Source organism: Chiloscyllium punctatum, chromosome 48 (genome assembly GCF_047496795.1).
Source record: "Chiloscyllium punctatum isolate Juve2018m chromosome 48, sChiPun1.3, whole genome shotgun sequence".
Classification (NCBI taxonomy): domain Eukaryota; kingdom Metazoa; phylum Chordata; class Chondrichthyes; order Orectolobiformes; family Hemiscylliidae; genus Chiloscyllium; species Chiloscyllium punctatum.
This window is the reverse complement of record NC_092786.1, coordinates 12,028,871-12,053,243: the sequence shown is the minus strand read 5'-3', so window position 1 is coordinate 12,053,243 and position 24,373 is coordinate 12,028,871.

Here is a 24,373-nt window from a genome sequence, read left to right as displayed (position 1 = left end):
TGAAACAGAGGGGCTGAAACAGAGGGTCTGAAACAGAGGGGCTGAAACAGAGGGCGAGAAACAGAGGGGCTGAAACAGAGGGGCTGTAACAGAGGGGCTGAAACAGAGGGTCTGAAACAGAGGGCGAGAAACAGAGGGCGAGAAACAGAGGGGCTGAAACAGAGGGGCTGAAACAGAGGGGCTGAAACAGAGGGCGCGAAACAGAGGGTCTGAAACAGAGGGCGCGAAAAAGAGGGCGAGAAACAGAGGGTCTGAAACAGAGGGTCTGAAACAGAGGGGTTGAAACATATGGGCTGAAACAGAGGGTCTGAAACAGAGGGGCTGAAACAGAGGGCGACAAACAGAGGGGCTGAAACAGAGGGGCTGAAACAGAGGGGCTGCAACAGAGGGTCTGAAACAGAGGGCGCGAAACAGAGGGCGAGAAACAGAGGGTCTGAAACAGAGGGTCTGAAACAGAGGGGATGAAACAGAGGGTCTGAAACAGAGGGGCTGAAACAGAGGGCGAGAAACAGAGGGGCTGAAACAGAGGGCGAGAAACAGAGCGTCTGAAACAGAGGGTCTGAAACAGAGGGCGCGAAACTGAGGGGCCGAAACAGAGGGCGAGAAACAGAGGGGCCGAAACAGATGGCGAGAAACTGAGGGTCTGAAACAGAGGGTCTGAAACAGAGGGGCTGAAACAGAGGGGCTGAAACAGAGGGTCTGAAGCAGAGGGTCTGAAACAGAGGGTCTGAAAGAGAGGGGCTGAAACAGAGGGCGAGAAACAGAGGGTCTGAAACAGAGGGCGAGAAACAGAGGGGCCGAAACAGAGGGCGAGAAACGGAGGGGCCGACACAGAGGGCGAGAAACAGAGTGTCTGAAACAGAAGGGCTGAAACAGAGGGGCAGAAACAGAGAGTAGAAATAGAGGGTCTGAAACAGAGGGGCTGAAACAGAGTGCGAGAAACAGAGGGTCTGAAACAGAGGGCGAGAAACAGAGGGGCCGAAACAGAGGGCGAGAAACAGAGGGGCCGAAACAGAGGGCGAGAAACAGAGGGTCTGAAACAGAGGGTCTGAAACAGAGGGGCTGAAACAGAGGGGCTGAAACAGAGGGCGCGAAACAGAGGGTCTGAAACAGAGGGCGCGAAAAAGAGGGCGAGAAACAGATGGTCTGAAACAGAGGGTCTGAAACAGAGGGGTTGAAACAGAGGGTCTGAAACAGAGGGGCTGAAACAGAGGGCGAGAAACAGAGGGGCTGAAACAGAGGGCGAGAAACAGAGGGTCTGAAACAGAGGGTCTGAAACAGAGGGGCTGAAACAGAGGGCGAGAAACAGAGGGTCTGAAACAGAGGGTCTGAAAAAGAGGGCACGAAACAGAGGGCGCGAAACAGAGGGTCTGAAACAGAGGTGCTGAAACAGAGGACGAGAAACAGAGGGTGTGAAACAGAGGGTCTGAAACAGAGGGCGCGAAACAGAGGGCGCGAAACAGAGGTCGAGAAACAGAGGGTCTGAAACAGAGGGGCTGAAACAGAGGGTCTGAAACAGAGGGTCTGAAACAGAGGGGCTGTAACAGAGGGCGAGAAACAGAGGGGCTGAAACAGAGGGGCTGAAGCAGAGGGTCTGAAACAGAGGGTCTGAAAGAGAGGGGCTGAAACAGAGGGCGAGAAACAGAGGGTCTGAAACAGAGGGCGAGAAACAGAGGGGCCGAAACAGAGGGCGAGAAACAGAGGGGCCGACACAGAGGGGCTGAAACAGAGGGGCTGAAACAGAGCCGCTGAAACAGAGGGGCTGAAACAGAGGGTCTGAAACAGAGGGCGCGAAACAGAGGGCGAGAAACAGAGGGTCTGAAACAGAGGGTCTGAAACAGAGGGGCTGAAACAGAGGGTCTGAAACAGAGGGGCTGAAACAGAGGGCGAGAAACAGAGGGGCTGAAACAGAGGGCAAGAAACAGAGGGTCTGAAACAGAGGGTCTGAAACAGAGGGCACGAAACAGAGGGCGCGAAACAGAGGGTCTGAAACAGAGGGGCTGAAACAGAGGACGAGAAACAGAGGGTCTGAAACAGAGGGTCTGAAACAGAGGGCGAGAAACAGAGGGTCTGAAACAGAGGGTCTGAAACAGAGGGTCTGAAACAGAGGGCGCGAAACTGAGGGGCCGAAACAGAGGGCGAGAAACAGAGGGGCCGAAACAGATGGCGAGAAACTGAGGGTCTGAAACAGAGGGTCTGAAACAGAGGGGCTGAAACAGAGGGGCTGAAACAGAGGGTCTGAAACAGAGGGGCTGAAACAGAGGGCGAGAAACAGAGGGGCTGAAACAGAGGGCGAGAAACAGAGGGTCTGAATCAGAGGGGCTGAAACAGAGGGGGCGAAACAGAGCGCGCGAAACAGAGGGTCTGAAACAGAGGGGCCGAAACAGAGAGTGAGAAACAGAGGGTCTGAAACAGAGGGTCTGAAACAGAGGGTCTGAAACAGAGGGCGCGAAACAGAGGGCGAGAAACAGAGGGTCTGAAACAGAGGGTCTGAAACAGAGGGGCTGAAACAGAGGGTCTGAAACAGAGGGGCTGAAACAGAGGGGCTGAAACAGAGGGGGCGAAACAGAGGGCGCGAAACAGAGGGCGAGAAACAGAGGGTCTGAAACAGAGGGGCTGAAACAGAGGGGCTGAAACAGAGGGTCTGAAACAGAGGGGCTGAAACAGAGGGCGAGAAACAGAGGGGCTGAAACAGAGGGGCTGAAACAGAGGGGCTGAAACAGAGGGTCTGAAACAGAGGGCGCGAAACAGAGGGCGAGAAACAGAGGACGAGAAACAGAGGGGCTGAAACAGAGGGCGCGAAACAGAGGGCGAGAAACAGAGGGTCTGAAACAGAGGGTCTGAAACAGAGAGGCTGAAACAGAGGGTCTGAAACAGAGGGGCTGAAACAGAGGGCGAGAAACAGAGGGACTGAAACAGAGGGCGAGAAACAGAGGGTCTGAAACAGAGGGTCTGAAACAGAGGGCACGAAACAGAGGGCGCGAAACTGAGGGTCTGAAACAGAGGGGCTGAAACAGAGGACGAGAAACAGAGGGTCTGAAACAGAGGGTCTGAAACAGAGGGCGAGAATCAGAGGGTCTGAAACAGAGGGGCTGAAACAGAGGGTCTGAAACAGAGGGGCTGAAACAGAGGGCGAGAAACAGAGGGGCTGAAACAGAGGGGCTGTAACAGAGGGGCTGAAACAGAGGGTCTGAAACAGAGGGCGAGAAACAGAGGGCGAGAAACAGAGGGGCTGAAACAGAGGGGCTGAAACAGAGGGGCTGAAACAGAGGGCGCGAAACAGAGGGTCTGAAACAGAGGGCGCGAAAAAGAGGGCGAGAAACAGAGGGTCTGAAACAGAGGGTCTGAAACAGAGGGGTTGAAACATATGGGCTGAAACAGAGGGTCTGAAACAGAGGGGCTGAAACAGAGGGCGAGAAACAGAGGGGCTGAAACAGAGGGGCTGAAACAGAGGGGCTGCAACAGAGGGTCTGAAACAGAGGGCGCGAAACAGAGGGCGAGAAACAGAGGGTCTGAAACAGAGGGTCTGAAACAGAGGGGATGAAACAGAGGGTCTGAAACAGAGGGGCTGAAACAGAGGGCGAGAAACAGAGGGGCTGAAACAGAGGGCGAGAAACAGAGGGTCTGAAACAGAGGGTCTGAAACAGAGGGCACGAAACAGAGGGCGCGAAACAGGGGGTCTGAAACAGAGGGGCTGAAACAGAGGACGAGAAACAGAGGGTCTGAAACAGAGGGTCTGAAACAGAGGGCGAGAAACAGAGGGTCTGAAACAGAGGGTCTGAAACAGAGGGTCTGAAACAGAGGGCGCGAAACTGAGGGGCCGAAACAGAGGGCGAGAAACAGAGGGGCCGAAACAGATGGCGAGAAACTGAGGGTCTGAAACAGAGGGTCTGAAACAGAGGGGCTGAAACAGAGGGGCTGAAACAGAGGGTCTGAAACAGAGGGGCTGAAACAGAGGGCGAGAAACAGAGGGGCTGAAACAGAGGGCGAGAAACAGAGGGTCTGAATCAGAGGGGCTGAAACAGAGGGGGCGAAACAGAGCGCGCGAAACAGAGGGTCTGAAACAGAGGGGCCGAAACAGAGAGTGAGAAACAGAGGGTCTGAAACAGAGGGTCTGAAACAGAGGGGCTGAAACAGAGGGCGCGAAACAGAGGGCGAGAAACAGAGGGTCTGAAACAGAGGGTCTGAAACAGAGGGGCTGAAACAGAGGGGCTGAAACAGAGGGGCTGAAACAGAGGGGCTGAAACAGAGGGGGCGAAACAGAGGGCGCGAAACAGAGGGCGAGAAACAGAGGGTCTGAAACAGAGGGGCTGAAACAGAGGGGCTGAAACAGAGGGGCTGAAACAGAGGGCGAGAAACAGAGGGGCTGAAACAGAGGGGCTGAAACAAAGGGGCTGAAACAGAGGGTCTGAAACAGAGGGCGCGAAACAGAGGGCGAGAAACAGGGGACGAGAAACAGAGGGGCTGAAACAGAGGGCGCGAAACAGAGGGCGAGAAACAGAGGGTCTGAAACAGAGGGTCTGAAACAGAGAGGCTGAAACAGAGGGTCTGAAACAGAGGGGCTGAAACAGAGGGCGAGAAACAGAGGGGCTGAAACAGAGGGCGAGAAACAGAGGGTCTGAAACAGAGGGTCTGAAACAGAGGGCACGAAACAGAGGGCGCGAAACAGAGGGTCTGAAACAGAGGGGCTGAAACAGAGGACGAGAAACAGAGGGTCTGAAACAGAGGGTCTGAAACAGAGGGCGAGAATCAGAGGGTCTGAAACAGAGGGTCTGAAACAGAGGGTCTGAAACAGAGGGGTTGAAACAGAGGGGTTGAAACAGAGGGGCTGAAACAGAGGGTCTGAAACAGAGGGGCTGAAACAGAGGGCGAGAAACAGAGGGGCTGAAACAGAGGGGCTGAAACAGAGGGGCTGCAACAGAGGGTCTGAAACAGAGGGCGCGAAACAGAGGGCGAGAAACAGAGGGTCTGAAACAGAGGGTCTGAAACAGAGGGGATGAAACAGAGGGTCTGAAACAGAGGGGCTGAAACAGAGGGCGAGAAACAGAGGGTCTGAAACAGAGGGTCTGAAACAGAGGGCACGAAACAGAGGGCGCGAAACAGAGGGTCTGAAACAGAGGGGCTGAAACAGAGGACGAGAAACAGAGGGTCTGAAACAGAGGGTCTGAAACAGAGGGCGAGAAATAGAGGGTCTGAAACAGAGGGTCTGAAACAGAGGGTCTGAAACAGAGGGCGCGAAACTGAGGGGCCGAAACAGAGGGCGAGAAACAGAGGGTCCGAAACAGATGGCGAGAAACTGAGGGTCTGAAACAGAGGGTCTGAAACAGAGGGGCTGAAACAGAGGGGCTGAAACAGAGGGTCTGAAACAGAGGGGCTGAAACAGAGGGCGAGAAACAGAGGGGCTGAAACAGAGGGCGAGAAACAGAGGGTCTGAATCAGAGGGGCTGAAACAGAGGGGGCGAAACAGAGCGCGCGAAATAGCGGGTCTGAAACAGAGGGGCCGAAACAGAGAGCGAGAAACAGAGGGTCTGAAACAGAGGGTCTGAAACAGAGGGTCTGAAACAGAGGGCGCGAAACAGAGGGCGAGAAACAGAGGGTCTGAAACAGAGGGTCTGAAACAGAGGGGCTGAAACAGAGGGTCTGAAACAGAGGGGCTGAAACAGAGGGGCTGAAACAGAGGGGGCGAAACAGAGGGCGCGAAACAGAGGGTCTGAAACAGAGGGTCTGAAACAGAGGGGCTGAAACAGAGGGGCTGAAACAGAGGGTCTGAAACAGAGGGGCTGAAACAGAGGGCGAGAAACAGAGGGGCTGAAACAGAGGGGCTGAAACAAAGGGGCTGAAACAGAGGGTCTGAAACAGAGGGCGCGAAACAGAGGGCGAGAAACAGAGGACGAGAAACAGAGGGGCTGAAACAGAGGGCGCGAAACAGAGGGCGAGAAACAGAGGGTCTGAAACAGAGGGTCTGAAACAGAGAGGCTGAAACAGAGGGTCTGAAACAGAGGGGCTGAAACAGAGGGCGAGAAACAGAGGGGCTGAAACAGAGGGCGAGAAACAGAGGGTCTGAAACAGAGGGTCTGAAACAGAGGGCACGAAACAGAGGGTGCGAAACAGAGGGTCTGAAACAGAGGGGCTGAAACAGAGGACGAGAAACAGAGGGTCTGAAACAGAGGGTCTGAAACAGAGGGAGAGAATCAGAGGGTCTGAAACAGAGGGTCTGAAACAGAGGGTCTGAAACAGAGGGCGCGAAACTGAGGGGCCGAAACAGAGGGCGAGAAACAGAGGGGCCGAAACAGATGGCGAGAAACTGAGGGTCTGAAACAGAGGGTCTGAAACAGAGGGGCTGAAACAGAGGGGCTGAAACAGAGGGTCTGAAACAGTGGGGCTGAAACAGAGGGCGAGAAACAGAGGGGCTGAAACAGAGGGCGAGAAACAGAGGGTCTGAATCAGAGGGGCTGAAACAGAGGGGGCGAAACAGAGCGCGCGAAACAGAGGGTCTGAAACAGAGGGGCCGAAACAGAGAGCGAGAAACAGAGGGTCTGAAACAGAGGGTCTGAAACAGAGGGTCTGAAACAGAGGGCGCGAAACAGAGGGCGAGAAACAGAGGGTCTGAAACAGAGGGTCTGAAACAGAGGGGCTGAAACAGCGGGTCTGAAACAGAGGGGCTGAAACAGAGGGCGAGAAACAGAGGGGCTGAAACAGAGGGCGAGAAACAGAGGGTCTGAAACAGAGGGTCTGAAAAAGAGTGCACGAAACAGAGGGCGCGAAACAGAGGGTCTGAAACAGAGGGGCTGAAACAGAGGACGAGAAACAGAGGGTCTGAAACAGAGGGTCTGAAACAGAGGGCGCGAAACAGAGGGCGCGAAACAGAGGTCGAGAAACAGAGGGTCTGAAACAGAGGGGCTGAAGCAGAGGGTCTGAAACAGAGGGTCTGAAACAGAGGGGCTCTAACAGAGGGCGAGAAACAGAGGGGCTGAAACAGAGGGGCTGAAGCAGAGGGTCTGAAACAGAGGGGCCGACACAGAGGGCGAGAAACAGCGGGTCTGAAACAGAGTGGCTGAAACAGAGGGGCTGAAACAGAGGGTATGAAACAGAGGGGCTGAAACAGAGGGCGAGAAACAGAGGGGCTGAAACAGAGGGGCTGAAACAAAGGGGCTGAAACAGAGGGTCTGAAACAGAGGGCGCGAAACAGAGGGCGAGAAACAGAGGACGAGAAACAGAGGGGCTGAAACAGAGGGCGCGAAACAGAGGGCGAGAAACAGAGGGTCTGAAACAGAGGGTCTGAAACAGAGAGGCTGAAACAGAGGGTCTGAAACAGAGGGGCTGAAACAGAGGGCGAGAAACAGAGGGGCTGAAACAGAGGGCGAGAAACAGAGGGTCTGAAACAGAGGGTCTGAAACAGAGGGCACGAAACAGAGGGCGCGAAACAGAGGGTCTGAAACAGAGGGGCTGAAACAGAGGACGAGAAACAGAGGGTCTGAAACAGAGGGTCTGAAACAGAGGGCGAGAATCAGAGGGTCTGAAACAGAGGGTCTGAAACAGAGTGTCTGAAACAGAGGGCGCGAAACTGAGGGACGAAACAGAGGGCGAGAAACAGAGGGGCCGAAACAGATGGCGAGAAACTGAGGGTCTGAAACAGAGGGTCTGAAACAGAGGGGCTGAAACAGAGGGGCTGAAATAGAGGGTCTGAAACAGTGGGGCTGAAACAGAGGGCGAGAAACAGAGGGGCTGAAACAGAGGGCGAGAAACAGAGGGTCTGAATCAGAGGGGCTGAAACAGAGGGGGCGAAACAGAGAGCGAGAAACAGAGGGTCTGAAACAGAGGGTCTGAAACAGAGGGTCTGAAACAGAGGGCGCGAAACAGAGGGCGAGGAACAGAGGGTCTGAAACAGAGGGGCTGAAACAGAGGACGAGAAACAGAGGGTCTGAAACAGAGGGTCTGAAACAGAGGGCGCGAAACAGAGGGCGCGAAACAGAGGTCGAGAAACAGAGGGTCTGAAACAGAGGGGCTGAAACAGAGGGTCTGAAACAGAGGGTCTGAAACAGAGGGGCTGAAACAGAGGGCGAGAAACAGAGGGGCTGAAACAGAGGGGCTGAAGCAGAGGGTCTGAAACAGAGTGGCCGACACAGAGTGCGAGAAACAGCGGGTCTGAAACAGAGTGGCTGAAACAGAGGGCGAGAAACAGAGGGTATGAAACAGAGGGGCTGAAACAGAGGGCGAGAAACAGAGGGGCTGAAACAGAGGAGCTGAAACAAAGGGGCTGAAACAGAGTGTCTGAAACAGAGGGCGCGAAACAGATGGCGAGAAACAGGGGACGAGAAACAGAGGGGCTGAAACAGAGGGCGCGAAACAGAGGGCGAGAAACAGAGGGTCTGAAACAGAGGGTCTGAAACAGAGAGGCTGAAACAGAGGGTCTGAAACAGAGGGGCTGAAACAGAGGGCGAGAAACAGAGGGGCTGAAACAGAGGGCGAGAAACAGAGGGTCTGAAACAGAGGGTCTGAAACAGAGGGCACGAAACAGAGGGCGCGAAACAGAGGGTCTGAAACAGAGGGGCTGAAACAGAGGACGAGAAACAGAGGGTCTGAAACAGAGGGTCTGAAACAGAGGGCGAGAATCAGAGGGTCTGAAACAGAGGGTCTGAAACAGAGGGTCTGAAACAGAGGGCGCGAAACTGAGGGGCCGAAACAGAGAGCGAGAAACAGAGGGGCCGAAACAGATGGCGAGAAACAGAGGGTCTGAAACAGAGGGTCTGAAACAGAGGGGCTGAAACAGAGGGGCTGAAACAGAGGGTCTGAAACAGTGGGGCTGAAACAGAGGGCGAGAAACAGAGGGGCTGAAACAGAGGGCGAGAAACAGAGGGTCTGAATCAGAGGGGCTGAAACAGAGGGGGCGAAACAGAGCGCGCGAAACAGAGGGTCTGAAACAGAGGGGCCGAAACAGAGAGCGAGAAACAGAGGGTCTGAAACAGAGGGTCTGAAACAGAGGGTCTGAAACAGAGGGCGCGAAACAGAGGGCGAGAAACAGAGGGTCTGAAACAGAGGGTCTGAAACAGAGGGGCTGAAAAAGAGGGTCTGAAACAGAGGGGCTGAAACAGAGGGCGAGAAACAGAGGGGCTGAAACAGAGGGCGAGAAACAGAGGGTCTGAAACAGAGGGTCTGAAAAAGAGGGCACGAAACAGAGGGCGCGAAACAGAGGGTCTGAAACAGAGGGGCTGAAACAGAGGACGAGAAACAGAGGGTGTGAAACAGAGGGTCTGAAACAGAGGGCGCGAAACAGAGGGCGCGAAACAGAGGTCGAGAAACAGAGGGTCTGAAACAGAGGGGCTGAAACAGAGGGTCTGAAACAGAGGGTCTGAAACAGAGGGGCTGTAACAGAGGGCGAGAAACAGAGGGGCTGAAACAGAGGGGCTGAAGCAGAGGGTCTGAAACAGAGGGTCTGAAAGAGAGGGACTGAAACAGAGGGAGAGAAACAGAGGGTCTGAAACAGAGGGCGAGAAACAGAGGGGCCGAAACAGAGGGCGAGAAACAGAGGGGCCGACACAGAGGGCGAGAAACAGAGGGGCTGAAACAGAGGGGCTGAAACAGAGGGGCTGAAACAGAGGGTCTGAAACAGAGGGCGCGAAACAGAGGGCGAGAAACAGAGGGTCTGAAACAGAGGGTCTGAAACAGAGGGGCTGAAACAGAGGGTCTGAAACAGAGGGGCTGAAACAGAGGGCGAGAAACAGAGGGGCTGAAACAGAGGGCAAGAAACAGAGGGTCTGAAACAGAGGGTCTGAAACAGAGGGCACGAAACAGAGGGCGCGAAACAGAGGGTCTGAAACAGAGGGGCTGAAACAGAGGACGAGAAACAGAGGGTCTGAAACAGAGGGTCTGAAACAGAGGGCGAGAAACAGAGGGTCTGAAACAGAGGGTCTGAAACAGAGGGTCTGAAACAGAGGGCGCGAAACTGAGGGGCCGAAACAGAGGGCGAGAAACAGAGGGGCCGAAACAGATGGCGAGAAACTGAGGGTCTGAAACAGAGGGTCTGAAACAGAGTGGCTGAAACAGAGGGGCTGAAACAGAGGGTCTGAAACAGAGGGGCTGAAACAGAGGGCGAGAAACAGAGGGGCTGAAACAGAGGGCGAGAAACAGAGGGTCTGAATCAGAGGGGCTGAAACAGAGGGGGCGAAACAGAGCGCGCGAAACAGAGGGTCTGAAACAGAGGGGCCGAAACAGAGAGTGAGAAACAGAGGGTCTGAAACAGAGGGTCTGAAACAGAGGGTCTGAAACAGAGGGCGCGAAACAGAGGGCGAGAAACAGAGGGTCTGAAACAGAGGGTCTGAAACAGAGGGGCTGAAACAGAGGGTCTGAAACAGAGGGGCTGAAACAGAGGGGCTGAAACAGTGGGGGCGAAACAGAGGGCGCGAAACAGAGGGCGAGAAACAGAGGGTCTGAAACAGAGGGGCTGAAACAGAGGGGCTGAAACAGAGGGTCTGAAACAGAGGGGCTGAAACAGAGGGCGAGAAACAGAGGGGCTGAAACAGAGGGGCTGAAACAGAGGGGCTGAAACAGAGGGTCTGAAACAGAGGGCGCGAAACAGAGGGCGAGAAACAGAGGACGAGAAACAGAGGGGCTGAAACAGAGGGCGCGAAACAGAGGGCGAGAAACAGAGGGTCTGAAACAGAGGGTCTGAAACAGAGAGGCTGAAACAGATGGTCTGAAACAGAGGGGCTGAAACAGAGGGCGAGAAACAGAGGGACTGAAACAGAGGGCGAGAAACAGAGGGTCTGAAACAGAGGGTCTGAAACAGAGGGCACGAAACAGAGGGCGCGAAACTGAGGGTCTGAAACAGAGGGGCTGAAACAAAGGACGAGAAACAGAGGGTCTGAAACAGAGGGTCTGAAACAGAGGGCGAGAATCAGAGGGTCTGAAACAGAGGGGCTGAAACAGAGGGTCTGAAACAGAGGGGCTGAAACAGAGGGCGAGAAACAGAGGGGCTGAAACAGAGGGGCTGTAACAGAGGGGCTGAAACAGAGGGTCTGAAACAGAGGGCGAGAAACAGAGGGCGAGAAACAGAGGGGCTGAAACAGAGGGGCTGAAACAGAGGGGCTGAAACAGAGGGCGCGAAACAGAGGGTCTGAAACAGAGGGGGCGAAAAAGAGGGCAAGAAACAGAGGGTCTGAAACAGAGGGTCTGAAACAGAGGGGTTGAAACATATGGGCTGAAACAGAGGGTCTGAAACAGAGGGGCTGAAACAGAGGGCGAGAAACAGAGGGGCTGAAACAGTGGGGCTGAAACAGAGGGGCTGCAACAGAGGGTCTGAAACAGAGGGCGCGAAACAGAGGGCGAGAAACAGAGGGTCTGAAACAGAGGGTCTGAAACAGAGGGGATGAAACAGAGGGTCTGAAACAGAGGGGCTGAAACAGAGGGCGAGAAACAGAGGGGCTGAAACAGAGGGCGAGAAACAGAGGGTCTGAAACAGAGGGTCTGAAACAGAGGGCACGAAACAGAGGGCGCGAAACAGAGGGTCTGAAACAGAGGGGCTGAAACAGAGGACGAGAAACAGAGGGTCTGAAACAGAGGGTCTGAAACAGAGGGCGAGAAACAGAGGGTCTGAAACAGAGGGTCTGAAACAGAGGGCGCGAAACTGAGGGGCCGAAACAGAGGGCGAGAAACAGAGGGGCCGAAACAGATGGCGAGAAACTGAGGGTCTGAAACAGAGGGTCTGAAACAGAGGGGCTGAAACAGAGGGGCTGAAACAGAGGGTCTGAAACAGAGGGGCTGAAACAGAGGGCGAGAAACAGAGGGGCTGAAACAGAGGGCGAGAAACAGAGGGTCTGAATCAGAGGGGCTGAAACAGAGGGGGCGAAACAGAGCGCGCGAAACAGAGGGTCTGAAACAGAGGGGCCGAAACAGAGAGCGAGAAACAGAGGGTCTGAAACAGAGGGTCTGAAACAGAGGGCGCGAAACAGAGGGCGAGAAACAGATCGTCTGAAACAGAGGGTCTGAAACAGAGGGGCTGAAACAGAGGGTCTGAAACAGAGGGGCTGAAACAGAGGGGCTGAAACAGAGGGGGCGAAACAGCGGGCGCGAAACAGAGGGCGAGAAACAGAGGGTCTGAAACAGAGGGGCTGAAACAGAGGGGCTGAAACAGAGGGTCTGAAACAGAGGGGCTGAAACAGAGGGCGAGAAACAGAGGGGCTGAAACAGAGGGGCTGAAACAAAGGGGCTGAAACAGAGGGTCTGAAACAGAGGGCGCGAAACAGAGGGCGAGAAACAGAGGACGAGAAACAGAGGGGCTGAAACAGAGGGCGCGAAACAGAGGGCGAGAAACAGAGTGTCTGAAACAGAGGGTCTGAAACAGAGAGGCTGAAACAGAGGGTCTGAAACAGAGGGGCTGAAACAGAGGGCGAGAAACAGAGGGTCTGAAACAGAGGGTCTGAAACAGAGGGCACGAAACAGAGGGCGCGAAACAGAGGGTCTGAAACAGAGGGGCTGAAACAGAGGACGAGAAACAGAGGGTCTGAAACAGAGGGTCTGAAACAGAGGGCGAGAATCAGAGGGTCTGAAACAGAGGGTCTGAAACAGAGGGTCTGAAACAGAGGGCGCGAAACTGAGGGGCCGAAACAGAGGGCGAGAAACAGAGGGGCCGAAACAGGTGGCGAGAAACTGAGGGTCTGAAACAGAGGGTCTGAAACAGAGGGGCTGAAACAGAGGGGCTGAAACAGAGGGTCTGAAACAGTGTATTTGAAACAGAGGGCGAGAAACAGAGGGGCTGAAACAGAGGGCGAGAAACAGAGGGTCTGAATCAGAGGGGCTGAAACAGAGGGGGCGAAACAGAGCGCGCGAAACAGAGGGTCTGAAACAGAGGGGCCGAAACAGAGAGCGAGAAACAGAGGGTCTGAAACAGAGGGTCTGAAACAGAGGGTCTGAAACAGAGGGCGCGAAACAGAGGGCGAGAAACAGAGGGTCTGAAACAGAGGGTCTGAAACAGAGGGGCTGAAACAGAGGGTCTGAAACAGAGGGGCTGAAACAGAGGGCGAGAAAGAGAGGGGCTGAAACAGAGGGCGAGAAACAGAGGGTCTGAAACAGAGGGTCTGAAAAAGAGGGCACGAAACAGAGGGCGCGAAACAGAGGGTCTGAAACAGAGGGGCTGAAACAGAGGACGAGAAACAGAGGGTCTGAAACAGAGGGTCTGAAACAGAGGGCGCGAAACAGAGGGCGCGAAACAGACGTCGAGAAACAGAGGGTCTGAAACAGAGGGGCTGAAACAGAGGGTCTGAAACAGAGGGTCTGAAACAGAGGGGCTGTAACAGAGGGCGAGAAACAGAGGGGCTGAAACAGAGGGGCTGAAGCAGAGGGTCTGAAACAGAGGGTCTGAAAGAGAGGGGCTGAAACAGAGGGCGAGAAACAGAGGGTCTGAAACAGAGGGCGAGAAACAGAGGGGCCGAAACAGAGGGCGAGAAACGGAGGGGCCGACACAGAGGGCGAGAAACAGAGTGTCTGAAACAGAAGGGCTGAAACAGAGGGGCAGAAACAGAGAGTAGAAATAGAGGGTCTGAAACAGAGGGGCTGAAACAGAGTGCGAGAAACAGAGGGTCTGAAACAGAGGGCGAGAAACAGAGGGGCCGAAACAGAGGGCGAGAAACAGAGGGGCCGAAACAGAGGGCGAGAAACAGAGGGTCTGAAACAGAGGGTCTGAAACAGAGGGGCTGAAACAGAGGGGCTGAAACAGAGGGCGCGAAACAGAGGGTCTGAAACAGAGGGCGCGAAAAAGAGGGCGAGAAACAGAGGGTCTGAAACAGAGGGTCTGAAACAGAGGGGTTGAAACAGAGGGTCTGAAACGGAGGGGCTGAAACAGAGGGCGAGAAACAGAGGGGCTGAAACAGAGGGCGAGAAACAGAGGGTCTGAAACAGAGGGTCTGAAACAGAGGGGCTGAAACAGAGGGCGAGAAACAGAGGGTCTGAAACAGAGGGTCTGAAAAAGAGGGCACGAAACAGAGGGCGCGAAACAGAGGGTCTGAAACAGAGGTGCTGAAACAGAGGACGAGAAACAGAGGGCGAGAAACAGAGGGTCTGAAACAGAGGGTCTGAAACAGAGGGGTTGAAACAGAGGGTCTGAAACGGAGGGGCTGAAACAGAGGGCGAGAAACAGAGGGGCTGAAACAGAGGGCGAGAAACAGAGGGTCTGAAACAGAGGGTCTGAAACAGAGGGGCTGAAACAGAGGGCGAGAAACAGAGGGTCTGAAACAGAGGGTCTGAAACAGAGGGTCTGAAAAAGAGGGGCCGAAACAGAGGGCGAGAAACGGAGGGGCCGACACAGAGGGCGAGAAACAGAGTGTCTGAAACAGAAGGGCTGAAACAGAGGGGCAGAAACAGAGAGTAGAAATAGAGGGTCTGAAACAGAGGGGCTGAAACAGAGTGCGAGAAACAGAGGGTCTGAAACAGAGGGCGAGAAACAGAGGGGCCGAAACAGAGGGCGAGAAACAGAGGGGCCGAAACAGAGGGCGAGAAACAGAGGGTCTGAAACAGAGGGTCTGAAAAAGAGGGGCCGAAACAGAGGGCGAGAAACGGAGGGGCCGACACAGAGGGCGAGAAACAGAGTGTCTGAAACAGAAGGGCTGAAACAGAGGGGCAGAAACAGAGAGTAGAAATAGAGGGTCTGAAACAGAGGGGCTGAAACAGAGTGCGAGAAACAGAGGGTCTGAAACAGAGGGCGAGAAACAGAGGGGCCGAAACAGAGGGCGAGAAACAGAGGGGCTGAAACAGAGGGCGAGAAACAGAGGGTCTGAAACAGAGGGTCTGAAACAGAGGGGCTGAAACAGAGGGCGAGAAACAGAGGGTCTGAAACAGAGGGTCTGAAAAAGAGGGCACGAAACAGAGGGCGCGAAACAGAGGGTCTGAAACAGAGGTGCTGAAACAGAGGGGCTGAAACAGAGGGTCTGAAACAGAGGGTCTGAAACAGAGGGGCTGAAACAGAGGGTCTGAAACAGAGGGTCTGAAACAGAGGGGCTGTAACAGAGGGCGAGAAACAGAGGGGCTGAAACAGAGGGGCTGAAGCAGAGGGTCTGAAACAGAGGGTCTGAAAGAGAGGGGCTGAAACAGAGGGCGAGAAACAGAGGGTCTGAAACAGAGGGCGAGAAACAGAGGGGCCGAAACAGAGGGCGAGAAACAGAGGGGCCGACACAGAGGGCGAGAAACAGAGGGTCTGAAACAGAAGGGCTGAAACAGAGGGGCAGAAACAGAGAGTAGAAATAGAGGGTCTGAAACAGAGGGGCTGAAACAGAGTGCGAGAAACAGAGGGTCTGAAACAGAGGGCGAGAAACAGAGGGGCCGAAACAGAGGGCGAGAAACAGAGGGGCCGAAACAGAGGGCGAGAAACAGAGGGTCTGAAACAGAGGGTCTGAAACAGAGGGGCTGATACAGAGGGGCTGAAACAGAGGGCGCGAAACAGAGGGTCTGAAACAGAGGGCGCGAAAAAGAGGGCGAGAAACAGAGGGTCTGAAACAGAGGGTCTGAAACAGAGGGGTTGAAACAGAGGGTCTGAAACAGAGGGGCTGAAACAGAGGGCGAGAAACAGAGGGGCTGAAACAGAGGGCGCGAAACAGAGGGTCTGAAACAGAGGGGCTGAAACAGAGGACGAGAAACAGAGGGTCTGAAACAGAGGGTCTGAAACAGAGGGCGAGAATCAGAGGGTCTGAAACAGAGGGTCTGAAACAGAGGGTCTGAAACAGAGGGCGCGAAACTGAGGGGCCGAAACAGAGGGCGAGAAACAGAGGGGCCGAAACAGGTGGCGAGAAACTGAGGGTCTGAAACAGAGGGTCTGAAACAGAGGGGCTGAAACAGAGGGGCTGAAACAGAGGGTCTGAAACAGTGTATTTGAAACAGAGGGCGAGAAACAGAGGGGCTGAAACAGAGGGCGAGAAACAGAGGGTCTGAATCAGAGGGGCTGAAACAGAGGGGGCGAAACAGAGCGCGCGAAACAGAGGGTCTGAAACAGAGGGGCCGAAACAGAGAGCGAGAAACAGAGGGTCTGAAACAGAGGGTCTGAAACAGAGGGTCTGAAACAGAGGGCGCGAAACAGAGGGCGAGAAACAGAGGGTCTGAAACAGAGGGTCTGAAACAGAGGGGCTGAAACAGAGGGTCTGAAACAGAGGGGCTGAAACAGAGGGCGAGAAAGAGAGGGGCTGAAACAGAGGGCGAGAAACAGAGGGTCTGAAACAGAGGGTCTGAAAAAGAGGGCACGAAACAGAGGGCGCGAAACAGAGGGTCTGAAACAGAGGGGCTGAAACAGAGGACGAGAAACAGAGGGTCTGAAACAGAGGGTCTGAAACAGAGGGCGCGAAACAGAGGGCGCGAAACAGACGTCGAGAAACAGAGGGTCTGAAACAGAGGGGCTGAAACAGAGGGTCTGAAACAGAGGGTCTGAAACAGAGGGGCTGTAACAGAGGGCGAGAAACAGAGGGGCTGAAACAGAGGGGCTGAAGCAGAGGGTCTGAAACAGAGGGTCTGAAAGAGAGGGGCTGAAACAGAGGGCGAGAAACAGAGGGTCTGAAACAGAGGGCGAGAAACAGAGGGGCCGAAACAGAGGGCGAGAAACGGAGGGGCCGACACAGAGGGCGAGAAACAGAGTGTCTGAAACAGAAGGGCTGAAACAGAGGGGCAGAAACAGAGAGTAGAAATAGAGGGTCTGAAACAGAGGGGCTGAAACAGAGTGCGAGAAACAGAGGGTCTGAAACAGAGGGCGAGAAACAGAGGGGCCGAAACAGAGGGCGAGAAACAGAGGGGCCGAAACAGAGGGCGAGAAACAGAGGGTCTGAAACAGAGGGTCTGAAACAGAGGGGCTGAAACAGAGGGGCTGAAACAGAGGGCGCGAAACAGAGGGTCTGAAACAGAGGGCGCGAAAAAGAGGGCGAGAAACAGAGGGTCTGAAACAGAGGGTCTGAAACAGAGGGGTTGAAACAGAGGGTCTGAAACGGAGGGGCTGAAACAGAGGGCGAGAAACAGAGGGGCTGAAACAGAGGGCGAGAAACAGAGGGTCTGAAACAGAGGGTCTGAAACAGAGGGGCTGAAACAGAGGGCGAGAAACAGAGGGTCTGAAACAGAGGGTCTGAAAAAGAGGGCACGAAACAGAGGGCGCGAAACAGAGGGTCTGAAACAGAGGTGCTGAAACAGAGGACGAGAAACAGAGGGTGTGAAACAGAGGGTCTGAAACAGAGGGCGCGAAACAGAGGGCGCGAAACAGAGGTCGAGAAACAGAGGGTCTGAAACAGAGGGGCTGAAACAGAGGGTCTGAAACAGAGGGTCTGAAACAGAGGGGCTGTAACAGAGGGCGAGAAACAGAGGGGCTGAAACAGAGGGGCTGAAGCAGAGGGTCTGAAACAGAGGGTCTGAAAGAGAGGGGCTGAAACAGAGGGCGAGAAACAGAGGGCGAGAAACAGATCGTCTGAAACAGAGGGTCTGAAACAGAGGGGCTGAAACAGAGGGTCTGAAACAGAGGGGCTGAAACAGAGGGGCTGAAACAGAGGGGGCGAAACAGCGGGCGCGAAACAGAGGGCGAGAAACAGAGGGTCTGAAACAGAGGGGCTGAAACAGAGGGGCTGAAACAGAGGGTCTGAAACAGAGGGGCTGAAACAGAGGGCGAGAAACAGAGGGGCTGAAACAGAGGGGCTGAAACAAAGGGGCTGAAACAGAGGGTCTGAAACAGAGGGCGCGAAACAGAGGGCGAGAAACAGAGGACGAGAAACAGAGGGGCTGAAACAGAGGGCGCGAAACAGAGGGCGAGAAACAGAGTGTCTGAAACAGAGGGTCTGAAACAGAGAGGCTGAAACAGAGGGTCTGAAACAGAGGGGCTGAAACAGAGGGCGAGAAACAGAGGGTCTGAAACAGAGGGTCTGAAACAGAGGGCACGAAACAGAGGGCGCGAAACAGAGGGTCTGAAACAGAGGGGCTGAAACAGAGGACGAGAAACAGAGGGTCTGAAACAGAGGGTCTGAAACAGAGGGCGAGAATCAGAGGGTCTGAAACAGAGGGTCTGAAACAGAGGGTCTGAAACAGAGGGCGCGAAACTGAGGGGCCGAAACAGAGGGCGAGAAACAGAGGGGCCGAAACAGATGGCGAGAAACTGAGGGTCTGAAACAGAGGGTCTGAAACAGAGGGGCTGAAACAGAGGGGCTGAAACAGAGGGTCTGAAACAGTGTATTTGAAACAGAGGGCGAGAAACAGAGGGGCTGAAACAGAGGGCGAGAAACAGAGGGTCTGAATCAGAGGGGCTGAAACAGAGGGGGCGAAACAGAGCGCGCGAAACAGAGGGTCTGAAACAGAGGGGCCGAAACAGAGAGCGAGAAACAGAGGGTCTGAAACAGAGGGTCTGAAACAGAGGGCGCGAAACAGAGGGCGAGAAACAGAGGGTCTGAAACAGAGGGTCTGAAACAGAGGGGCTGAAACAGAGGGTCTGAAACAGAGGGGCTGAAACAGAGGGCGAGAAAGAGAGGGGCTGAAACAGAGGGCGAGAAACAGAGGGTCTGAAACAGAGGGTCTGAAAAAGAGGGCACGAAACAGAGGGCGCGAAACAGAGGGTCTGAAACAGAGGGGCTGAAACAGAGGACGAGAAACAGAGGGTCTGAAACAGAGGGTCTGAAACAGAGGGCGCGAAACAGAGGGCGCGAAACAGACGTCGAGAAACAGAGGGTCTGAAACAGAGGGGCTGAAACAGAGGGTCTGAAACAGAGGGTCTGAAACAGAGGGGCTGTAACAGAGGGCGAGAAACAGAGGGGCTGAAACAGAGGGGCTGAAGCAGAGGGTCTGAAACAGAGGGTCTGAAAGAGAGGGGCTGAAACAGAGGGCGAGAAACAGAGGGTCTGAAACAGAGGGCGAGAAACAGAGGGGCCGAAACAGAGGGCGAGAAACGGAGGGGCCGACACAGAGGGCGAGAAACAGAGTGTCTGAAACAGAAGGGCTGAAACAGAGGGGCAGAAACAGAGAGTAGAAATAGAGGGTCTGAAACAGAGGGGCTGAAACAGAGTGCGAGAAACAGAGGGTCTGAAACAGAGGGCGAGAAACAGAGGGGCCGAAACAGAGGGCGAGAAACAGAGGGGCCGAAACAGAGGGCGAGAAACAGAGGGTCTGAAACAGAGGGTCTGAAACAGAGGGGCTGAAACAGAGGGGCTGAAACAGAGGGCGCGAAACAGAGGGTCTGAAACAGAGGGCGCGAAAAAGAGGGCGAGAAACAGAGGGTCTGAAACAGAGGGTCTGAAACAGAGGGGTTGAAACAGAGGATCTGAAACGGAGGGGCTGAAACAGAGGGCGAGAAACAGAGGGGCTGAAACAGAGGGCGAGAAACAGAGGGTCTGAAACAGAGGGTCTGAAACAGAGGGGCTGAAACAGAGGGCGAGAAACAGAGGGTCTGAAACAGAGGGTCTGAAAAAGAGGGCACGAAACAGAGGGCGCGAAACAGAGGGTCTGAAACAGAGGTGCTGAAACAGAGGACGAGAAACAGAGGGTGTGAAACAGAGGGTCTGAAACAGAGGGCGCGAAACAGAGGGCGCGAAACAGAGGTCGAGAAACAGAGGGTCTGAAACAGAGGGGCTGAAACAGAGGGTCTGAAACAGAGGGTCTGAAACAGAGGGGCTGTAACAGAGGGCGAGAAACAGAGGGGCTGAAACAGAGGGGCTGAAGCAGAGGGTCTGAAACAGAGGGTCTGAAAGAGAGGGGCTGAAACAGAGGGCGAGAAACAGAGGGTCTGAAACAGAGGGCGAGAAACAGAGGGGCCGAAACAGAGGGCGAGAAACAGAGGGGCCGACACAGAGGGCGAGAAACAGAGGGGCTGAAACAGAGGGGCTGAAACAGAGGGGCTGAAACAGAGGGTCTGAATCAGAGGGCGCGAAACAGAGGGCGAGAAACAGAGGGTCTGAAACAGAGGGTCTGAAACAGAGGGGCTGAAACAGAGGGTCTGAAACAGAGGGGCTGAAACAGAGGGCGAGAAACAGAGGGGCTGAAACAGAGGGCAAGAAACAGAGGGTCTGAAACAGAGGGTCTGAAACAGAGGGCACGAAACAGAGGGCGCGAAACAGAGGGTCTGAAACAGAGGGGCTGAAACAGAGGACGAGAAACAGAGGGTCTGAAACAGAGGGTCTGAAACAGAGGGCGAGAAACAGAGGGTCTGAAACAGAGGGTCTGAAACAGAGGGTCTGAAACAGAGGGCGCGAAACTGAGGGGCCGAAACAGAGGGCGAGAAACAGAGGGGCCGAAACAGATGGCGAGAAACTGAGGGTCTGAAACAGAGGGTCTGAAACAGAGGGGCTGAAACAGAGGGGCTGAAACAGAGGGTCTGAAGCAGAGGGTCTGAAACAGAGGGTCTGAAAGAGAGGGGCTGAAACAGAGGGCGAGAAACAGAGGGTCTGAAACAGAGGGCGAGAAACAGAGGGGCCGAAACAGAGGGCGAGAAACGGAGGGGCCGACACAGAGGGCGAGAAACAGAGTGTCTGAAACAGAAGGGCTGAAACAGAGGGGCAGAAACAGAGAGTAGAAATAGAGGGTCTGAAACAGAGGGGCTGAAACAGAGTGCGAGAAACAGAGGGTCTGAAACAGAGGGCGAGAAACAGAGGGGCCGAAACAGAGGGCGAGAAACAGAGGGGCCGAAACAGAGGGCGAGAAACAGAGGGTCTGAAACAGAGGGTCTGAAACAGAGGGGCTGAAACAGAGGGGCTGAAACAGAGGGCGCGAAACAGAGGGTCTGAAACAGAGGGCGCGAAAAAGAGGGCGAGAAACAGAGGGTCTGAAACAGAGGGTCTGAAACAGAGGGGTTGAAACAGAGGGTCTGAAACAGAGGGGCTGAAACAGAGGGCGAGAAACAGAGGGGCTGAAACAGAGGGCGAGAAACAGAGGGTCTGAAACAGAGGGTCTGAAACAGAGGGGCTGAAACAGAGGGCGAGAAACAGAGGGTCTGAAACAGAGGGTCTGAAAAAGAGGGCACGAAACAGAGGGCGCGAAACAGAGGGTCTGAAACAGAGGTGCTGAAACAGAGGGGCTGAAACAGAGGGTCTGAAACAGAGGGTCTGAAACAGAGGGGCTGAAACAGAGGGTCTGAAACAGAGGGTCTGAAACAGAGGGGCTGTAACAGAGGGCGAGAAACAGAGGGGCTGAAACAGAGGGGCTGAAGCAGAGGGTCTGAAACAGAGGGTCTGAAAGAGAGGGGCTGAAACAGAGGGCGAGAAACAGAGGGTCTGAAACAGAGGGCGAGAAACAGAGGGGCCGAAACAGAGGGCGAGAAACAGAGGGGCCGACACAGAGGGCGAGAAACAGAGGGTCTGAAACAGAAGGGCTGAAACAGAGGGGCAGAAACAGAGAGTAGAAATAGAGGGTCTGAAACAGAGGGGCTGAAACAGAGTGCGAGAAACAGAGGGTCTGAAACAGAGGGCGAGAAACAGAGGGGCCGAAACAGAGGGCGAGAAACAGAGGGGCCGAAACAGAGGGCGAGAAACAGAGGGTCTGAAACAGAGGGTCTGAAACAGAGGGGCTGATACAGAGGGGCTGAAACAGAGGGCGCGAAACAGAGGGTCTGAAACAGAGGGCGCGAAAAAGAGGGCGAGAAACAGAGGGTCTGAAACAGAGGGTCTGAAACAGAGGGGTTGAAACAGAGGGTCTGAAACAGAGGGGCTGAAACAGAGGGCGAGAAACAGAGGGGCTGAAACAGAGGGCGAGAAACAGAGGGTCTGAAACAGAGGGTCTGAAACCGAGGGTCTGAAACAGAGGGCGAGAAACAGAGGGGCCGAAACAGACGGCGAGAAACATAGGGTCTGAAACAGAGGGTCTGAAACAGAGGGGCTGAAACAGAGGGCGCGAAACAGAGGGCGCGAAACATGGGGTCTGAAATAGAGGGTCTGAAACAGAGGGGCTGGAACAGAGGTGCTGAAACAGAGGGTCTGAAACAGAGGGGCTGAAACAGAGGGAGAGAAACAGAGGGGCTGAAACAGAGGGGCTGAAACAGAGGGCGAGAAACAGAGGGGCCGACACAGAGGGCGAGAAACAGCGGGTCTGAAACAGAGGGTCTGAAACAGAGGGCACGAAATAGAGGGCGAGAAACAGAGGGGCTGAAACAGAGGGCGCGAAACAGAGGGTCTGATACAGAGGGTCTGAAACAGAGGGCACGAAACAGAGGGTGCGAAACAGAGGGTCTGAAACAGAGGGGCTGAAACAGAGGACGAGAAACAGAGGGTCTGAAACAGAGGGTCTGAAACAGAGGGCGAGAATCAGAGGGTCTGAAACAGAGGGTCTGAAACAGAGGGTCTGAAACAGAGGGCGCGAAACTGAGGGGCCGAAACAGAGGGCGAGAAACAGAGGGGCCGAAACAGATGGCGAGAAACTGATGGTCTGAAACAGAGGGTCTGAAACAGAGGGGCTGAAACAGAGGGGCTGAAACAGAGGGTCTGAAACAGTGTATTTGAAACAGAGGGCGAGAAACAGAGGGGCTGAAACAGAGGGCGAGAAACAGAGGGTCTGAATCAGAGGGGCTGAAACAGAGGGGGCGAAACAGAGCGCGCGAAACAGAGGGTCTGAAACAGAGGGGCCGAAACAGAGAGCGAGAAACAGAGGGTCTGAAACAGAGGGTCTGAAACAGAGGGTCTGAAACAGAGGGCGCGAAACAGAGGGCGAGAAACAGAGTGTCTGAAACAGAGGGTCTGAAACAGAGGGGCTGAAACAGAGGGTCTGAAACAGAGGGGCTGAAACAGAGGGCGAGAAACAGAGGGGCTGAAACAGAGGGCGAGAAACAGAGGGTCTGAAACAGAGGGTCTGAAAAAGAGGGCACGAAACAGAGGGCGCGAAACAGAGGGTCTGAAACAGAGGGGCTGAAACAGAGGACGAGAAACAGAGGGTCTGAAACAGAAGGTCTGAAACAGAGGGCGCGAAACAGAGGGCGCGAAACAGACGTCGAGAAACAGAGGGTCTGAAACAGAGGGGCTGAAACAGAGGGTCTGAAACAGAGGGTCTGATACAGAGGGGCTGTAACAGAGGGGAAGAAACAGTGGGGCTGAAACAGAGGGGCTGAAGCAGAGGGTCTGAAACAGAGGGTCTGAAAGAGAGGGGCTGAAACAGAGGGCGAGAAACAGAGGGTCTGAAACAGAGGGCGAGAAACAGAGGGGCCGAAACAGAGGGCGAGAAACAGAGGGGCCGACACAGAGGGCGAGAAACAGAGGGTCTGAAACAGAAGGGCTGAAACAGAGGGGCAGAAACAGAGAGTAGAAATAGAGGGTCTGAAACAGAGGGGCTGAAACAGAGTGCGAGAAACAGAGGGTCTGAAACAGAGGGCGAGAAACAGAGGGGCCGAAACAGAGGGCGAGAAACAGAGGGGCCGAAACAGAGGGCGAGAAACAGAGGGTCTGAAACAGAGGGTCTGAAACAGAGGGGCTGAAACAGAGGGGCTGAAACAGAGGGCGCGAAACAGAGGGTCTGAAACAGAGGGCGCGAAAAAGAGGGCGAGAAACAGAGGGTCTGAAACAGAGGGTCTGAAACAGAGGGGTTGAAACAGTGGGTCTGAAACAGAGGGGCTGAAACAGAGGGCGAGAAACCGAGGGGCTGAAACAGAGGGCGAGAAACAGAAGGTCTGAATCAGAGGGTCTGAAACCGAGGGTCTGAAACAGAGGGCGAGAAACAGAGAGGCCGAAACAGACGGCGAGAAACAGAGGGTCTGAAACAGAGGGTCTGAAACAGAGGGCGAGAAACAGAGGGTCTGAAACAGAGGGTCTGAAACAGAGGGTCTGAAACAGAGGGCGCGAAACTGAGGGGCCGAAACAGAGGGCGAGAAACAGAGGGGCCGAAACAGATGGCGAGAAACTGAGGGTCTGAAACAGAGGGTCTGAAACAGAGGGGCTGAAACAGAGGGGCTGAAACAGAGGGTCTGAAGCAGAGGGTCTGAAACAGAGGGTCTGAAAGAGAGGGGCTGAAACAGAGGGCGAGAAACAGAGGGTCTGAAACAGAGGGCGAGAAACAGAGGGGCCGAAACAGAGGGCGAGAAACGGAGGGGCCGACACAGAGGGCGAGAAACAGAGTGTCTGAAACAGAAGGGCTGAAACAGAGGGGCAGAAACAGAGAGTAGAAATAGAGGGTCTGAAACAGAGGGGCTGAAACAGAGTGCGAGAAACAGAGGGTCTGAAACAGAGGGCGAGAAACAGAGGGGCCGAAACAGAGGGCGAGAAACAGAGGGGCCGAAACAGAGGGCGAGAAACAGAGGGTCTGAAACAGAGGGTCTGAAACAGAGGGGCTGAAACAGAGGGGCTGAAACAGAGGGCGCGAAACAGAGGGTCTGAAACAGAGGGCGCGAAAAAGAGGGCGAGAAACAGAGGGTCTGAAACAGAGGGTCTGAAACAGAGGGGTTGAAACAGAGGGTCTGAAACAGAGG